Here is an 18,497-nt window from a genome sequence, read left to right as displayed (position 1 = left end):
GTCCATTTGGGCAGCACCACTGTGATTTCTATAGTGATTGTTCACCTTATGAAATTGCTTCTTCAGTGCCTTCAGCTTATTGACGATCTGCTGTTGGCTCCTGATGAATCCAGATACAGCCAACATTTTGCTGATGTTGCGATAAGTTATCACATCCTTGACAGTGCCAGTTATCTGTTTACATATTTCTTCCTCACCCCTCATCCGCAGCAACTCCATTACTTCTTCATCACTCCAGTTTGCCAAGATTCCTCCAAAGTGAAAGTAAAGTGCAGTATAGTACACTGTGCTGTCTGTATATAGCTTATTATTAGCTGCCTTTTCCCCAAAGTGTGCAAAGTGTGCAGTGCAGGACAGTAATGTAAATACAGAGACATGCGCTCTGTGGGCAGGCTGGTCAGCTGACTGGAAAAAGCCTATCAGCACTATTTTCTCAGACCCAAGTCGAATATCCCGGGTCTGTACCATTTAATAGCCATATAACCCGGGTCCGACCTGTGTTTAACCCTCCTTTTAACCCGGGTTGAAATACCGGGTTGGTTGACCCGGGTTATTCATTTTGGTGCATTTAAAAATCACGTCGACCCGAGTCGACCTGGCAACAACCCGGGAATAACCCAGGTTATTTTGGCGATGTGAAAGGGGTAATAGAGAACTACTACAGGATATTGGAAAATAAATATGACTTCCATGTAGCGTCATTGTTACTCAGTGGTCTCCCAGACAGTTTTGGAGTATGCACAACCACACTAGTTGCTTGGCCAGATTATAAATTCACATTTGAATATGTTGACAATCTTGTAGAAGAACACAAGCAGAATACAGAGAGCACAATCAATGGACAGTCCATAGCGCTGAAATGCCATTGAAGAAATGGGATTGCGGTGAGAACTAGAAACCTGATCACATAAAGATTAATTTGTTGAGTTTCTGGATGAATCGGCTGAAGAAGCAAAATAATCACTATGGGTGATATTTTTCACAATCCGCATCTCAAATTGTCAGGATTTGCAATGCAATATTTTAATACATTGCAAGGATGTATCAAATATTGCATGTTGGGACAGAACTTCACACACTTTCCAGAAGCATTCTCTACCTGCCACCAACCTGCAGCAATAGCTGGATAAAGAGGGTGTGGTAAGAAATCACATCCCCCCAGGTCCCTTACTCTAATACGTTATTGACATACTTTAATCACAGCTGCAGTGCAGAACAGGAACTGCACTGCAAGCTGGAGAAGAGAAGAGGGAAGTGGAGTCCATAATCCTCGATTTACATCATGTTTTTAATGTGTAAATATTGATTTTGTTGAAGGTACCAATAAATTAAAGGTTTATTTTTATTGACCGTTTACAATTTTATTCCCAGGAATGGGTGGGTAGGGGCTCCAGTGCATTGCACTGCATCTTTAAGCTGTTAGTGGATCTGAAGCACTTTATTGAAGATTTTTTTTTTGGTAAATGCTCTAATACTGCCTGCTCTTTAAGCTGTTAGTAGATCTTAAGTGCTTTATTGAAAAATGTTTCTGGTAAATGGTCCTTATAGTCTGTTTTAAGACAGAATTTTATTTTAAATCCTAAAGTGATGGTATGCTGCTTTCTAACCGTTTGTTGTTTTAGGGGCTTATGGCCCTGATTTAGACCCGGACGCAAGTGGCCGTTCACATGTTCGGCGTACGTGCCGAAAAATGTAAATTCAAGCGCTCGCTAGTAATTTTGTACACAGCTAATCTTCCGCCCCATAGTCTCCCAACCCCTCCTCTAGCTAACGAGCGAGCCAAATTGCGACCGTACATCTCCAATTTTGCATGCAGGGAACGCTCGCACAAGTACAAACCGGAAGTGGGCCTGTCAGATTTCGATTACCTGCTTGTTCATTCTGCATACCTACTTCAATCGTATCATGCCAATCAATATATCAATTAGCTTAATTGCTCTTCACATGTTTGCAATTCGTTTTTTTTTCATTTTCAATAAACTTTACTCTTGTCCATGTTTGTTTTTTCACGCAGAATACGTACGGTTTAAACAATGGTTTCCTTTATCCAAAATACATGTTTTTGCCAATTTTCCTATTGTTTTCCGTGTTTTGTCTTACGCATATTTTACTTGTTTAATTTTTTTTTTTAAATTAGCTAACTCATGTCACTGCATTAAGCCTATCATAACTCACATTAGATTTTTTAGCCTGTCGAACACATGACTCATACACTAACCAATAGAATGGTTCCTGTTAATTTTCCAACTACATTAGCCAATCAAAATTATTATCTGGTCTTTATTACAACTGATTTTTCAAAAATCTACCATTGCCATCATGAGACCCTCTGCGTTCAACAGACGGGAGCTTCTTGTACTTACGGAGGTTATGGACCGGCGGATAACCAGCCAGCCAGCCTCCCCCCATCAGCAATAGAGAGAAGCGTTCCGCCTATGCGGAGGTTTGCCGCCGCCTGCGCTCCTTCGGCTCACGCTGACAGATCGGCCAGCTGGAGCGCAGGTGGTCGGATCTGCAATGCTGCACGCCACACTTGCTGGCATGTTTTAGACAGCGTATAGCTGAAAGTAAGTCTATTTTTTTTTGGTTTCCTGTTTTTTTTTGCGGCCCTATCTGCGTGTGCATGTTTTCATTCTTGGCCTGTTTGTTTATTTACTACATATCTGCGTGTGCATGTTTTCATTCTTGCCCTGTTTGTTTATTTAGTACATATCTGCGTGTGCATGTTTTCATTCTTGCCCTGTTTGTTTATTTAGTCCATATCTGCGTGTGCATGTTTTCATTCTTGCCCTGTTTGTTTATTTAGTACATATCTGCGTGTGCATGTTTTCATTCTTGACCTGTTTGTTTATTTACTACATATCTGCGTGTGCATGTTTTCATTCTTGCCCTGTTTGTTTATTTAGTCCATATCTGCGTGTGCATGTTTTCCGCTTTTTTTTTTATTTTTAATAATATTTTTGGATGTTTTCAAGGTAAAAAATTAAACAAAACTTAAATTGTTATCCATCATTTAGGGGCAGAGCGCAGACTATGCCGTCATCGCCAGCGACGACGTCGGCCTCGTCCCCTATCCCCAACTCCCAGCCAATCCCCCTCTCCCCAACCTACCCCTAATTCACCCTCCAACCCAGCCTGGCCAGACCTGGACGCCCCTCCCTCTAGGATAATTCCCATCCCTCTAAATTCCCCCTCCCCTCAACCCCCCTCTCTCTTTTCATCACCCTCCCCTCCAACCACCCCTCTCTTTTACACCCCCTCACCACCTTCAGAAATAACCCCTCCTACATCAGACCTGCATTGGCCTACCTCCGAGGAGGACGATGGTGGGGCTACAGGCCCAGGCGTCAATGTCAATGGTATGTTTCCCTTTTAAACTATTTTTTTTTTTTTTTTGGTGGATGTTATCCTTTGCCTGTGCATTTTTCAATGTCTTCTATGATCTGGTTAAGAAGGATCTTTGCGAGGAAAATCTGAAAACTATGTCCAAAAATAATTTGAAGAACAAAGAAAAGGAAGCTTTGAAGAACCTACAAAATAATAATGACATTGTTATAAAACAAGCTGATAAATGGGGGGGAATAGTCATTATGGATAGATCCCAATATATTAAAGAGTCCTTTAGGCTATTGGGCGATGCTAATTCCTATATTGTATTGGATAATGACCCTTTGGAGAATTACCTTGATGAACTGAGGAGACTTCTGGTATACGGATTACATAATGATATTTTAACCAAAGAGGAATTCCAATACCTCTTACAGACTAATCCCACTACTCCCATATTTTATTTTTTGCCGAAAATTCATAAGTCCATGGAAAATCCCCCAGGAAAACCCATTATTGCGGGGATAGACTCACTTACTTCACATCTGTCTGAGTATGTTGATATATTTTTGTATAAATATGTTAAAGAACTCCAATCTTATCTGAAAGATACTACTAATTTGTTACAAATCATAAAAGATATGGAGTGGAAAAGTACTTACTCATGGGTCACCTTCGATGTTCAATCGTTATATACATGTATTGAACATTCTAAAGGGATTAACGTGTGTAGAGAATATTTTGACATGGACACATCTATGAGCATTCCACATAAAGAATTTTTATGCGATTTAATGACTTTTATCCTGGATCATAATTATTTTACATTTTTTCACCAGTTTTATTAGCAAATCTGTGGCACTGCTATGGGGACAACATTTGCCCCTAGCTTTGCCAATCTTTTTATGGGATGTTGGGAAAAGAATTATATTTATGACAACTACCCTTTTAAAGATAATATTAAGTTTTTTAAGCGATACATAGATGATATCCTGATAATATGGGAAGGGTTGGAGGAGGCTTTTAAGTTGTTTTTAGACCATATTACAAATAATAATATGAATTTGAAATTCACGTCAAATATAAATAAGAGCACCATTGAATTTCTGGATTTGATTCTATGTGGAGAAGGAAATAAAATCATTACCAAAAATTTTATAAAGCAAGTAGATACTAACAGCTATCTGCATTTTAAAAGTGGACATCTTAAAAGATGGAAGGAGAACATACCATACTCACAATTTCATAGGATAAAACGAAATTGTAGTGAGGTACAAACATGTGATGAACAAATCCAGTTATACACTACTAGTTTCTTAGAAAAAGAATATCCTCCTCAAGTCCTCTTGAAAGCAAAAGAGAAAATGAATAATACGGAGAGGGGCACGCTTTTGGATTATAAGATTGTAGAAGAAAAGGAAAAAGAAAAAGAGAAAAATATCATTCCCTTCATAACAACATATAATGCACAGGAGAAGGATATCAAGCAATCACTAAATAGACATTGGAATATCCTTTTAATGGATCCAGTTTTGAAGGAAATCTTACCACCTAGACCCCCCATAGTATTCAGAAAATCAAGGAACCTTAATGATGCTCTAGCACCTAGCATGTTAAAGGATACCAATACTTTAAAATCTAGTGTCCTTCCCAGTTGTCCAGGGAGTTACAAATGCGGTAGATGCAATGTGTGTAAATACCTGCACCGGGAGAGAAAGATCTTTAAGAACTCGGCGGGTAGCAAGGAATATAAAATTAAACAGCATCTTAACTGTAACTCAACTTCAGTGATCTATCTCTTGGAATGCTCATGTGGAACAAAGTACGTGGGCAAGACGAAACGACCACTAAAACTCCACATACAGGAACACATACGGAACATTAAAAATAAGGTGGAGACTCATATGGTGTCAAGACACTTCAATTTATGTCATAAATTGGATCCGGATAATTTGACGTTTAAAGCAATAGAACATGTGGAACTGGGAGACAGAGGAGGAGACCTTGCAAACAAACTATCCAAACGGGAGATGTTCTGGATCTTTGAATTGGACACTATGACGCCTAGAGGATTCAACGACAACTACGAAATAGCTCCCTTCCTATAAGAAGTTCAAGATGGAGGAAAACAGGTCAGGAGGGTATACAGCATGTCCCAATAATATCTACTGTCATACCTGTGTTGGAGTGCCCAATCTCGTCTGATCTTGGAAGCTAAGCACCATTGGGCTTGGTTAGTATTTAGATGGGAGACCTCTAGGGAAGACCAGGTATGGTAGATTCCCAAGGGACTCACTGTTATTATTCCCTCAGGACAAATGACCCATGAAGTAACTTCTGATCTACACTTGAACGTCCATGAATGAACCACGCAGCAAATAAGAAATCATTGAAATAAATATTGAAGTGACAATGTATGCTCATATTGAGTGAAAACTTGGGAAAGAAGGAAAAGAAGAGTGGAAATTCCCTACTATTAATATCAACATACATATAATTTATATCATATAGATGGGACTTGTAATAATTATCAACACACAATATTGGTTAACATTTATTCATATAAAATAGTAGAGATCCGATGTGAAGTACTAATCCTAACAATTTATTTATTAATTATTTATTGGACATACCTAAATTTCTTTTGGACATGCTTAAATATATGTGTTATATGTTAACATTAACATTGTTTCCATTATGCCATATAGGAAAGATTATAATCAAATTACTACTTCCAGGATTGAAACGCCCCAATAGCAGATAGAAAAGAGTAGGAAGATGGCTGTGGAGATAACGACAATTAGGAGTAGTAAGATGGCCGCAGGTGAATTCAGCACTGAGATCATTAAAGATGGATGCCGCCAGTGAGGACCGTGGAGTTTAAAATCACCGGGAGTATAAAGATGGCCGCGAGTGGGGACTCCAATGAGAGCACTAAGATGGTTACCGGGAGTAGAAAGATGGCCGGGAGTAGCAAGATGGCTGCGAGTAAGGATGCCAATGTGAGCACTAAGATGGATACCGGCAGCCAGGGGGAAGCGCGAACACGTGATCGGATGATAGAGTAGAGGAAGCGGACTGGCCAGCCTATCACGGACAGCCAAGGATGGTGTGTAGCGCCGTATGCAAATTAGGTGGAAGTCACGAGAGACGGGAATACTGAATGAAATTAGCAAAACACACTGCACACTAAGTAAAGGGCGGAAGCGCCGTGGGAACTAAGGGCGGAAGTGACGCGATAAACTATACTCGAACTATTATATATCTAAAGATTTAAAATTACATAAACATGATGATGTATATGAATAATGTGGCTAACAAGAGATTAGTTCAATGGAAATATAACAACTATGACTCTCTAATAAGCTTATGCTAATCGGAAAACCGGAAGTGAGGTCACTAACGATTCCTATCATTCCTTGTTTGTCCTTATTTGAGGGGGTATAAAAGCTAGATACCCCACAGGAGCCTTACTATCCCTTGAAGAAGTCCAGGATATGGACGAAACGTGTTGGATGCTCCTGTTCTCTACCCATTCATTAACTTGCCACTTTTTATCAGATAAAGATGGATGCCGCCAGTGAGGACCGTGGAGTTTAAAATCACCGGGAGTATAAAGATGGCCGCGAGTGGGGACTCCAATGAGAGCACTAAGATGGTTACCGGGAGTAGAAAGATGGCCGGGAGTAGCAAGATGGCCGCGAGTAAGGATGCCAATGTGAGCACTAAGATGGATACCGGCAGCCAGGGGGAAGCGCGAACACGTGATCGGATGATAGAGTAGAGGAAGCGGACTGGCCAGCCTATCACAGACAGCCAAGGATGGTGTGTAGCACCATATGCAAATTAGGTGGAAGTCACGAGAGACGGGAATACTGAATGAAATTAACAAAACACACTGCACACTAAGTAAAGGGCGGAAGCGCCGTGGGAACTAAGGGCGGAAGTGACGCGATAAACTATACTCGAACTATTATATATCTAAAGATTTAAAATTACATAAACATGATGATGTATATGAATAATGTGGCTAACAAGAGATTAGTTCAATGGAAATATAACAACTATGACTCTCTAATAAGCTTATGCTAATCGGAAAACCAGAAGTGAGGTCACTAATGACTCCTATCATTCCTTGTTTGTCCTTATTTGAGGGGGTATAAAAGCTAGATACCCCACAGGAGCCTTACTATCCCTTGAAGAAGTCCAGGATATGGACGAAACGCGTTGGATGCTCCTGTTCTCTACCCATTCATTAACTTGCCACTTTTTATCAGATAAGCTATATTTATATATATTTTTAAATCCCTATTAAATCTGATTTTTTATGGTAATTTTATATATATATACAGACGTGCTATTGTTTTTTATGTATTTTATCCTTCATGTGGAAGGATATTATTGTTGGTTTTTGCTAAAAAATTTTTTTACTTTTTTAAATTGTCTGAATTGCACTTTATATTTTAAACACTTTTCTAACTGAGGCACGGTTGCACAATTTTATGAATTTGATTGATATTTATTTTGGTTACCTCGTTGTTTGGGAGGTATCCCTTAATATATTATAATTTGCACTGTAGCACTTTTACACAGTTCACTAATTAATTTAATACCGATTGTGTATATATAAAAGTACCTAAGCACATAAGGCGCTCTATTCCAGTTCTAATAGCTCCATTTTTATATATGTAGCAGATTACCACTGGTACATTGTTTTTTACTGGTTGAGCTGACACCCATATTGTTGGGGAAGTGCATGATAACCATTTATAAATCTTGGTCGGGTTGAAGTATATATGTGTGTAAGGTAAATAACACGTAACTGTAACACAGTCTAGGAGGGTCTATATCCAGTTGGCGCTGTAATCTCTCGCTTTATATATATCTTTGTTTAAAAATGTCTATGATGTTTTCCCCTTACACATATCACACATGTCCAAACACTCATACTTGTATCTCTTGTTTACGGTACCAACAAATGTAGTTTTTGGGCGTACTTCTCCATTTTTAATTTTTTTAGTTTTATGAGTCATTTTTTGATATTTACTTTGGAAAGAATTTTGGTTTTGAATTGTAATGTTTGTCAAAATTGTCACTTTTTGTAAAGTCGAATTTGCTTTTGAAGTTGTTTGTAAAACAAAATTAAGGTTTCATTTTATTAAGCACCTCATTTTTTAACCCACAGAGGACCAGAGGCGGCTGACCGAGGTAGCAGCTTGTGTGCAGAGGCTGAGGGGCCATGTTATAGGCATGCTGGTGGCCCTCGATCAGATGTCGGGGATCCTGCGCCACTAATTTTTTTCTTTGCCCAAAACTTTGACATGTTTTAAAAAATAAAAAAAACGAGTTTTGTTTAAAGTCTCATTCCTTCTCAGTAAATATTAGATTGTTTAACCTTACATAAGTCGACTATTGCAGCAAGTTTTTTAAAGTAATGTAACTTAGATTGTAGAAAGCTGAATTATGTTAGCTGGCATATTAAACACCTAACAATACCAATAGGTTTGTAGAATTAGCAGCATTTGTTGTTTAATTTTTTTTTGGGGTAAGGTAAATATTAAATGAAACCTGCTTAGGCCGAGATTAGAAAGCATACTGATTCACCATCCATAATACCTTTGGGTGTTTGTTTTTAGCCACTAAGCATGGTAAAATACTGGAAATTTTTATTCATTACAGGATTAGCCCTTAAGCAAGTTTTCCTTTTTTGAACCAGGTTACACTTGCATGTAATTTAGAAAGGAAATGTTTGTTTAAACATAACAAAAAATATTTTAATCACAAATAAGAAACACAAAGTGATTTTTCACAATCAATACACACAGTGAAAACACTCTCAAAAAAACAGCCTACACCCAAAAATAATAAAAAAAACAACAATCAAGAACTGTTTGACGAAGTAGTATGCCAACATGATTCCACAAATGAGTCGACGACAAATTTGGTCCAGAAGTTATATTCAATGTGTCCACATGAAGTAAATTTTTAGGATCAGGTAGTAGTCATCGTTTTTCCGAAAAATATTATGGAATAAAACACAAAAAGATAAAAAAAAATGTTACAATTTTTCATTAAATTATTACATGTCTACATTGTGTCATCTAACTTTATTTTGGACAATAATTACCTAAAAAATCTGGCCACCACATCATCGCGTATGGCCCCCCACATACTGACCTCCGATCAACCTCGGGGGTCCATCCTCAGGCAAGGCATCCTCTGGCTGCATTGGGACACCACTCCTTATGGTGATGTTGTGAAATATCCCACACAGGACCACAATTTTCGAAACCATATCCGGCAAATACTTGAGCTCGCCACCAGAGCGGTGGAGGCATCTGAATCGGCCTTTTAAAAGGCCGATACAGCACTCCACCACTTGCCTGGTGGCTGTAAGTGCGGAATTATACTCACTTTGTGGGCCTGGTGTGGGAGCCAAATAAGGAGTGAACAGCCAGGGCGTGCAAGGGTAGCCACTGTCTCCTGTGAAAAAGAAGTTACAAAATCAGGATCACTGTGTATCAAGCTTTGAATTGGTATCTAATAAAGGTCTCCACTTGCCCAGAAGCCACGCATCACCAGCTTGTAGGTTGTTTAATTTATGCCAAATTCCTGATTGCCGGATGACGAATGAGTCATGTGCACTCCCGGGTAATTTTGCATTCAGGGACAGGATCTGGAGGGAGGCATCACATACCACCATTACATTCAGTGAGTGATAGTGTTTTCGGTTCCGAAAAATGGCCTCCAGCCGTGCTGGAGGCTGAAGTGGTATGTGAGTACCATCCACAACCCCTATGATGTGTGGGAAGCCAGCTATGTGGTAAAAATTGGCCTTCGCCACACTAAGGGAAGCCATATCCAAAGGAATTTTAATAAAATGATGGAGGTGCTTGAAAAAGGCCTCCATCACTGCCCTCAGGATCCTTGAAAAGGAGGATTGGGAGATTCCCGCAACTATTCCCACCGTGGTTTGAAAGGATCCTGAGGCACAGAAATGTAACACCGCCATTAATTGCATAAGTGGTGGTATTGCTGTAGGACTGTCAATTTGCCGCTCAAGATCACTCTCTATTAATGAGAGAGTGTCTATGATGATTTGGGGCGGAAGACGGTAGCGCCTTAACACCTCATCATCTGGTATTCCAAAAAGGGTGACACGTGTTCTATATATCTGGGGCCTTGCACGCCTACGATGCCTACGCCTGGGACGAGATTGAGGTTGGTCGGCTTCCGGCAGCATGGCCAAAATAATACGACCAACATCAATCTGAAATGGTAAGTAATGTAGTTAAGGTATGTTGAAAATAAATTTTACAAAAAAATACTTATCTTTCCGTTAAAATCCAAAGATGCTTACATGCCGGGATATTGTCATGATTTCAAAAACCTACATTTCAACATCAAAAAATTAGTTTAGAATTTTGGGTGGTCATTTTGTAAACTTCAGAATTTAGAAAATGGGCCAAAATATAGGGGGGGAGCACACATTTCGAACAATTGAAAGCCTACATTGAGAGGACTTCCACAATTTGCCCCAAAACCCCCCCCCAAAATTTGAACGCTAAATGGTTCGCATTTTTACAAGGGGGAAGAAGCCAACAAAAGTGCGCTAAATAGTTCGCATTTTTACAAGGGGGAAGAAGCCAGCAAAAGTGCGCTAAATAGTTCGCATTTTTACAAGGGGGAAGAAGACCACAAAAGTGCGCTAGATAGTTTGCATTTTTACTAGGGGTGTGCACCGGCCACTTTTCGTGTTTTGTGTTTTGGTTTTGGATCTGGATCTTTCTTCGTGTTTTGGATCTGGATTGGTTTTGCCAAAACCACCCTTCCGTGTTTTGGGTTCTGGGTTTTGTGTTTTGGATCTGTATTTTTTTTTAAAAAAGCATAAAAACAGCTAAAATCACAGAATTTGTAGGTTTTTCTGCTCCTATGCTATTATTAACCTCAATAACCTTAATTTCCACTCATTTCCAGTCTATTCTGAACACCTCACACCTCAATAGTGTTTTTATGTCCAAAACGTTGCACCGAGGTAGCTGGATGACTATGCTAAGCGACACGAGTGGGCGGCACAAACACGTGACCCATCTAGGCGTGAAACTGCAGTGGCAGACAGGATGGCAGTTTGAAAAACTAGGCCCCAAACTGTACATAATGCAAAGAAAAAAAAGAGGTGCAAGATGGAATTGTCCTTGGGCCCTCCCACCCACCCTTATGTTGTATAAACAGGACATGCACACTTTAACAAACCAATCATTTCAGCGCCAGGGTCTGCCACACAACTGTGGCTGAAATGATTGGTTCGTTTGGGCCCCCACAAAACAAGCTGGCAATTAATGTGTCCCTGCACAAACTGGCTCTATGGAGGCAAGATGTCATCCTCATCCTCCTCATCCACCGATTCCTCACCCTCTTCAGTGTGTACATCCTCATCCTCACAAAGTATTAACTCGTCCCCACTTGAATCCACCACCACAGGTCCCTCTGTACCTTCTGGAGGCTGGTCTCCCTGGAAGAGCTGATAATTCATTTTGATGAACATCATCTTCTCCACATTCTGTGGAAGAAACCTCCTACGCCTTTCGCTGACAAGGTTCCCGGCTGCACTAAACACTCTTTCGGAGTACACACTGGAGGGGGGGCAACTCAGGTAAAATAGAGCCAGTTTGTACAGGGGCCTCCAAATTGCCTCTTTTTCCTGCCAGTACAGGTATGGACTGTCTGCCATGCCTACTTGGATGCTGTCACCGATGTAATCCTCCACCATTCTGTCAATGGTGACAGTATCATATGCAGTGACAGTAGACATGTCAGAAATTGTTGCCAGGTCCTTCAGTCCGGACCAGATGTCCAAACTTGGTCCTGCCTGCCCTGCATCACCGCCAGCGGGTTGCTTAGGATACCTAAGTTTTTTCCTGGCAGCCCCAGTTGCAGGAGAAAATGAAGAAGGAGCCGTTGAAGTGTCACGTTCCGCTTCAGCTGACAGTGTGTTCACCAGCAGGTCTTTGCACCTCTGCAGGCTTGTGTCGGCCGGAAAGAGAGACACCACATAGGCTTTAAACCTAGGATCGAGCACGGTGGCCAAAACGTAGTGGTCTGATTTCAACAGATTGACCACCCTGGAATCCTGGCAAAGCGAATGAAGGGCTTCATCCACAAGTCCCACATGCCGAGCGGAATCGCTCCGTCTTAGCTCCTCCTTCACTTTCTCCAGCTGCTTCTGCAAAAGCCTGATGAGGGGAATGACCTGACTCAAGCTGGCAGTGTCTGAACTGACTTCACGTGTGGCAAGTTCGAAGGGCTGGAGAACCTTGCACAACACGGAAATCATTCTCCACTGCGCTTGAGTCAGGTGCATACCCCCTCCTTTGCCTATGTCATAGGTGGATGTATAGGCTTGTATGGCCTTTTGCTGCTCCTCCATCCTCTGAAGCATATAGAGGGTTGAGTTCCACCGCGTCACAACCTCTTGCTTCAGGTGATGGCGGGGCAGGTTCAAGAGTGTTTGCTGGCGCTCCAGTCTTCGGCACGCAGTCGCTGAATGGCGAAAGTGGCCAGAAAATTTTCGGGCCACCCAAAGCGTCTCCTGCACGCCCCTGTCGCTTTTCAGAAAATTCTGCACCACCAAGTTTATTGTGTGAGCAAAACATGGGACGTGCTGGAATTTGCCCAGATGTAATGCCCGCACAATATTGGTGGCGTTGTCAGATATCACAAATCCCCAGGAGAGTCTAAGTGGGGTAAGCCACTGGGCGATGATTTCCCTCAGTTTCTCTAAGAGGTTGTCGGCGGTGTGCCTCTTACTGAAACCGGTGATACACAGCGTAGCCTGCCTTGTAACGAGCTGGCATTTCTGAGATGCTGCTACTGGTGACGCTGCTGCTGTTGCTGCGTAAGGTGATACATCTACCCAGTGGGCTGTCACAGTCATATAGTCCTTAGTCTGCCCTGTTCCACTTGTCCACATGTCCGTGGTTAAGTGGACATTGTGTACAATGGCATTTTTCAGGACACTGAGGACACTTTTTCTGACGTTTCTGTACAGTCTCGGTATCGCCTGCCTAGTGAAGTGGAATCTAGACGGGATTTGGAACCGGGGACACACTACCTCCATCAATTGTCTAAATCCCACTGCACTAATGGCGGATACCGGACGCACGTCTAACACCAACATAGCAGTCAAGGCCTCAGTTATACGTTTTGCTTCAGGATGACTGCTGTCGTACTTCATCCTCCTCGCTAAGGACTGTTGGAGGGTCAATTGTTTAGTAAAAGTAGTGGTGTTCCTACTTCCTCTCTGGGATGATGAACGACTCCCAGCAGCAGCAACAGCAGCAGCGGCAGCAGTAGGCGTAGCAATGCAGGATCCTCCAGAGGAATCCCGGATAGGAGAGTCAGTCATGCCAGTGACATGGCCTGCAGGACTACTTCCGATCCTGACTAAGGAGGAAATTGACGAGGAGGGAGTTGACGGTGTGGTTTGCAGGCGCTTGGATACAACAGGACAACGGGATTTAGGTGTCCCTGGACTGCTTACGGTCTTAGCCAAAGTTTCTGAACTTGACAGTAACTTTTTATGAACGCGCTGCAGGTGCCGTATAAGGGAGGATGTTCCTAGGTGGTTGACGTCCCTACCCCTACTTATTTCACCTTTACATATGGTACATATGGCAAGACAGTTGTTGTCCGGATTTGGATAGAAATATTGCCAGACCAAAGAGGTGGAATGTTTGGTCTTCTGCCCAGGCATGACCGTGATGGGCTTTTTCATCCCACGGACAACAACTGTCTCCCCCGGAGCCTGATTTAAACAAACCACATCACCATCAGAATCCTCCTCGCCAACTTCCTCCTCAGCGCCAGCTACACCAGTATCCTCATCCTGTTGTACTTCAACAGTGACATCTTCAATTTGCATATCAGCAAGTGGACTGTGGGTGCTCCTTTCAGCACTTGCAGGGGGCGTGCAAATGGTGGAAAGAGCCACCTCTTCCCGTCCAGTGCTGGGAAGGTCAGGCATCGCAACCACCACCACACTTGGACTCTCCTTGGGGATTTGTGATATCTTCTTAGAAAGCACAGTTCTTCGCTGTGCTTTTGCCAGCTTAACTCTTTTGATTTTTTTAGTGGGAGGAGGGTTTCCATCGTCATGTGAAGCTGAACCACTAGTCATGAACATACTAGGGATCGACCTTAGCCGTTCCTTGCCACTCCGTGTCGTAAATGGCATATTGGCAAGTTTACGTTTCTCTTCAGCTGATTTAAATGTCTTTTTCAAGGTCATTTTCCTGAACTTTGCCATTTGGGATTGTATGTGCCCTCTACTATGACATTGGGCATCGGCCTTGGCAGACGACGTTGATGGCATGTTATCGTCTATGTCATGACTAGTGGCAGCAGCTTCAGCACTAGGAGGAAGTGGTTCTTGATCTTTCTCTATTTTATTTTTATCGGAGAAAGTTTGGTCCTCCATTTATGTTATATCGATTTGATATATACGTGCGGCTAAACACAGAAAATAATTTTTTTTTTGGTTTGGACTGGAGTGAACTTTGTGGGTTACAGCACCCTTTAACGGTCAAGCCAGCCGGCCCTTTACTTATGACACAGGCGCACGCTTGGCACTACTTTGTTGATGCACGTGCGGCTACTGCGCACACAATTCACAAACACAGAAAATAATTTTTTTTTTGGTTTGGACTGGAGTGTACTTTGGGGGTTACAGCACCCTTTAACGGTCAAGCCAGCCGGCCCTTTACTTATGACACAGGCGCACGCTTGGCACTACTTTGTTGATGCACGTGCGGCTACTGCGCACACAATTCACAAACACAGAAAATAATTTTTTTTTTGGTTTGGACTGGAGTGTACTTTCGGGGGTTACAGCACCCTTAACGGTCAAGCCAGCCGGCCCTTTACTTATGACACAGGTGCACGCTTGGCACTACTTTGTTGATGCACGTGCGGCTACTGCGCACACAATTCACAAACACAGAAAATAATTTTTTTTTTGGTTTGGACTGGAGTGTACTTTGGGGGTTACAGCACCCTTTAACGGTCAAGCCAGCCGGCCCTTTACTTATGACACAGGCGCACGCTTGGCACTACTTTGTTGATGCACGTGCGGCTACTGCGCACACAATTCACAAACACAGAAAATAATTTTTTTTTTGGTTTGGACTGGAGTGTACTTTCGGGGGTTACAGCACCCTTAACGGTCAAGCCAGCTGGCCCTTTACTTATGACACAGGTGCATGCTTGGCACTACTTTGTTGATGCACGTGCGGCTACTGCGCACACAATTCACAAACACAGAAAATAATTTTTTTTTTGGTTTGGACTGGAGTGTACTTTCGGGGGTTACAGCACCCTTAACGGTCAAGCCAGCCGGCCCTTTACTTATGACACAGGCGCACGCTTGGCACTACTTTGTTGATGCACGTGCGGCTACTGCGCACACAATTCACAAACACAGAAAATAATTTTTTTTTTGGTTTGGACTGGAGTGTACTTTCGGGGGTTACAGCACCCTTTAACGGTCAAGCCAGCCGGCCCTTTACTTATGACACAGGCGCACGCTTGGCACTACTTTGTTGATGCATGTGCGGCTACTGCGCACACAATTCACAAACACAGAAAATAATTTTTTTTTTGGTTTGGACTGGAGTGTACTTTGGGGGTTACAGCACCCTTTAACGGTCAAGCCAGCCGGCCCTTTACTTATGACACAGGCACACGCTTGGCACTACTTTGTTGATGCACGTGCGGCTACTGCGCACACAATTCACAAACACAGAAAATAATTTTTTTTTTGGTTTGGACTGGAGTGTACTTTCGGGGGTTACAGCACCCTTAACGGTTAAGCCAGCCGGCCCTTTACTTATGACACAGGTGCACGCTTGGCACTACTTTGTTGATGCACGTGCGGCTACTGCGCACACAATTCACAAACACAGAAAATAATTTTTTTTTGGTTTGGACTGGAGTGTACTTTCGGGGGTTACAGCACCCTTTAACGGTCAAGCCAGCCGGCCCTTTACTTATGACACAGGCGCACGCTTGGCACTACTTTGTTGATGCACGTGCGGCTACTGCGCACACAATTCACAAACACAGAAAATAATTTTTTTTTTGGTTTGGACTGGAGTGTACTTTGGGGGTTACAGCACCCTTTAACGGTCAAGCCAGCCAGCCCTTTACTTATGACACAGGCGCACGCTTGGCACTACTTTGTTGATGCACGTGCGGCTACTGCGCACACAATTCACAAACACAGAAAATAATTTTTTTTTGGTTTGGACTGGAGTGTACTTTCGGGGGTTACAACACCCTTTAACGGTCAAGCCAGCCGGCCCTTTACTTATGACACAGGCGCACGCTTGGCACTACTTTGTTGATGCACGTGCGGCTACTGCGCACACAATTCACAAACACAGAAAATAATTTTTTTTTTGGTTTGGACTGGAGTGTACTTTGGGGGTTACAGCACCCTTTAACGGTCAAGCCAGCCGGCCCTTTACTTATGACACAGTCGCACGCTTGGCACTACTTTGTTGATGCACGTGCGGCTACTGCGCACACAATTCACAAACACAGAAAATAATTTTTTTTTTTGGTTTGGACTGGAGTGTACTTTCGGGGGTTACAGCACCCTTAACGGTCAAGCCAGCCGGCCCTTTACTTATGACACAGGTGCACGCTTGGCACTACTTTGTTGATGCACGTGCGGCTACTGCGCACACAATTCACAAACACAGAAAATAATTTTTTTTTGGTTTGGACTGGAGTGTACTTTCGGGGGTTACAGCACCCTTTAACGGTCAAGCCAGCCGGCCCTTTACTTATGACACAGGCGCACGCTTGGCACTACTTTGTTGATGCACGTGCGGCTACTGCGCACACAATTCACAAACACAGAAAATAATTTTTTTTTTGGTTTGGACTGGAGTGTACTTTGGGGGTTACAGCACCCTTTAACGGTCAAGCCAGCCGGCCCTTTACTTATGACACAGGCGCACGCTTGGCACTACTTTGTTGATGCACGTGCGGCTACTGCGCACACAATTCACAAACACAGAAAATAATTTTTTTTTTGGTTTGGACTGGAGTGTACTTTCGGGGGTTACAGCACCCTTAACGGTCAAGCCAGCCGGCCCTTTACTTATGACACAGGTGCACGCTTGGCACTACTTTGTTGATGCACGTGCGGCTACTGCGCACACAATTCACAAACACAGAAAATAATTTTTTTTTTGGTTTGGACTGGAGTGTACTTTCGGGGGTTACAGCACCCTTAACGGTCAAGCCAGCCGGCCCTTTACTTATGACACAGGTGCACGCTTGGCACTACTTTGTTGATGCACGTGCGGCTACTGCGCACACAATTCACAAACACAGAAAATAATTTTTTTTTTGGTTTGGACTGGAGTGTACTTTCGGGGGTTACAGCACCCTTAACGGTCAAGCCAGCCGGCCCTTTACTTATGACACAGGCGCACGCTTGGCACTACTTTGTTGATGCACGTGCGGCTACTGCGCACACAATTCACAAACACAGAAAATAATTTTTTTTTTGGTTTGGACTGGAGTGTACTTTCGGGGGTTACAGCACCCTTAACGGTCAAGCCAGCCGGCCCTTTACTTATGACACAGGCGCACGCTTGGCACTACTTTGTTGATGCACGTGCGGCTACTGCGCACACAATTCACAAACACAGAAAATAATTTTTTTTTGGTTTGGACTGGAGTGTACTTTCGGGGGTTACAGCACCCTTTAACGGTCAAGCCAGCCGGCCCTTTACTTATGACACAGGCGCACGCTTGGCACTACTTTGTTGATGCACGTGCGGCTACTGCGCACACAATTCACAAACACAGAAAATAATTTTTTTTTGGTTTGGACTGGAGTGTACTTTCGGGGGTTACAGCACCCTTTAACGGTCAAGCCAGCCGGCCCTTTACTTATGACACAGGCGCACGCTTGGCACTACTTTGTTGATGCACGTGCGGCTACTGCGCACACAATTCACAAACACAGAAAATATATTATTTTTTTAGCACTTGGGGGGAGCACCCCTGATGGACAGAGCACCCCCTGGACAACACTACAGCACTCCTTTAGGACTGGGACACTGCACAGGACTTTGGAGTGGACACAGCCCCTATGG

General features: G+C 42.9%; 1 pseudogene; it reads left to right on the top strand.

Annotated features, from left to right (window-relative positions):
* The first annotated feature begins 5,490 nt into the window (after positions 1 to 5,490).
* Positions 5,491 to 5,609, top strand: LOC148539290 (5S ribosomal RNA; annotated as a pseudogene).
* Positions 5,610 to 18,497: the final 12,888 nt, after the last annotated feature.

The sequence above is a fragment of the Taudactylus pleione genome, unplaced genomic scaffold (genome assembly GCF_031769625.1).
Source record: "Taudactylus pleione unplaced genomic scaffold, aTauple2 ptg000026l, whole genome shotgun sequence".
Taxonomy (NCBI): domain Eukaryota; kingdom Metazoa; phylum Chordata; class Amphibia; order Anura; family Myobatrachidae; genus Taudactylus; species Taudactylus pleione.
Note: the sequence above shows the minus strand (reverse complement) of the source record. Positions and strands in the feature narration are given on the sequence as shown.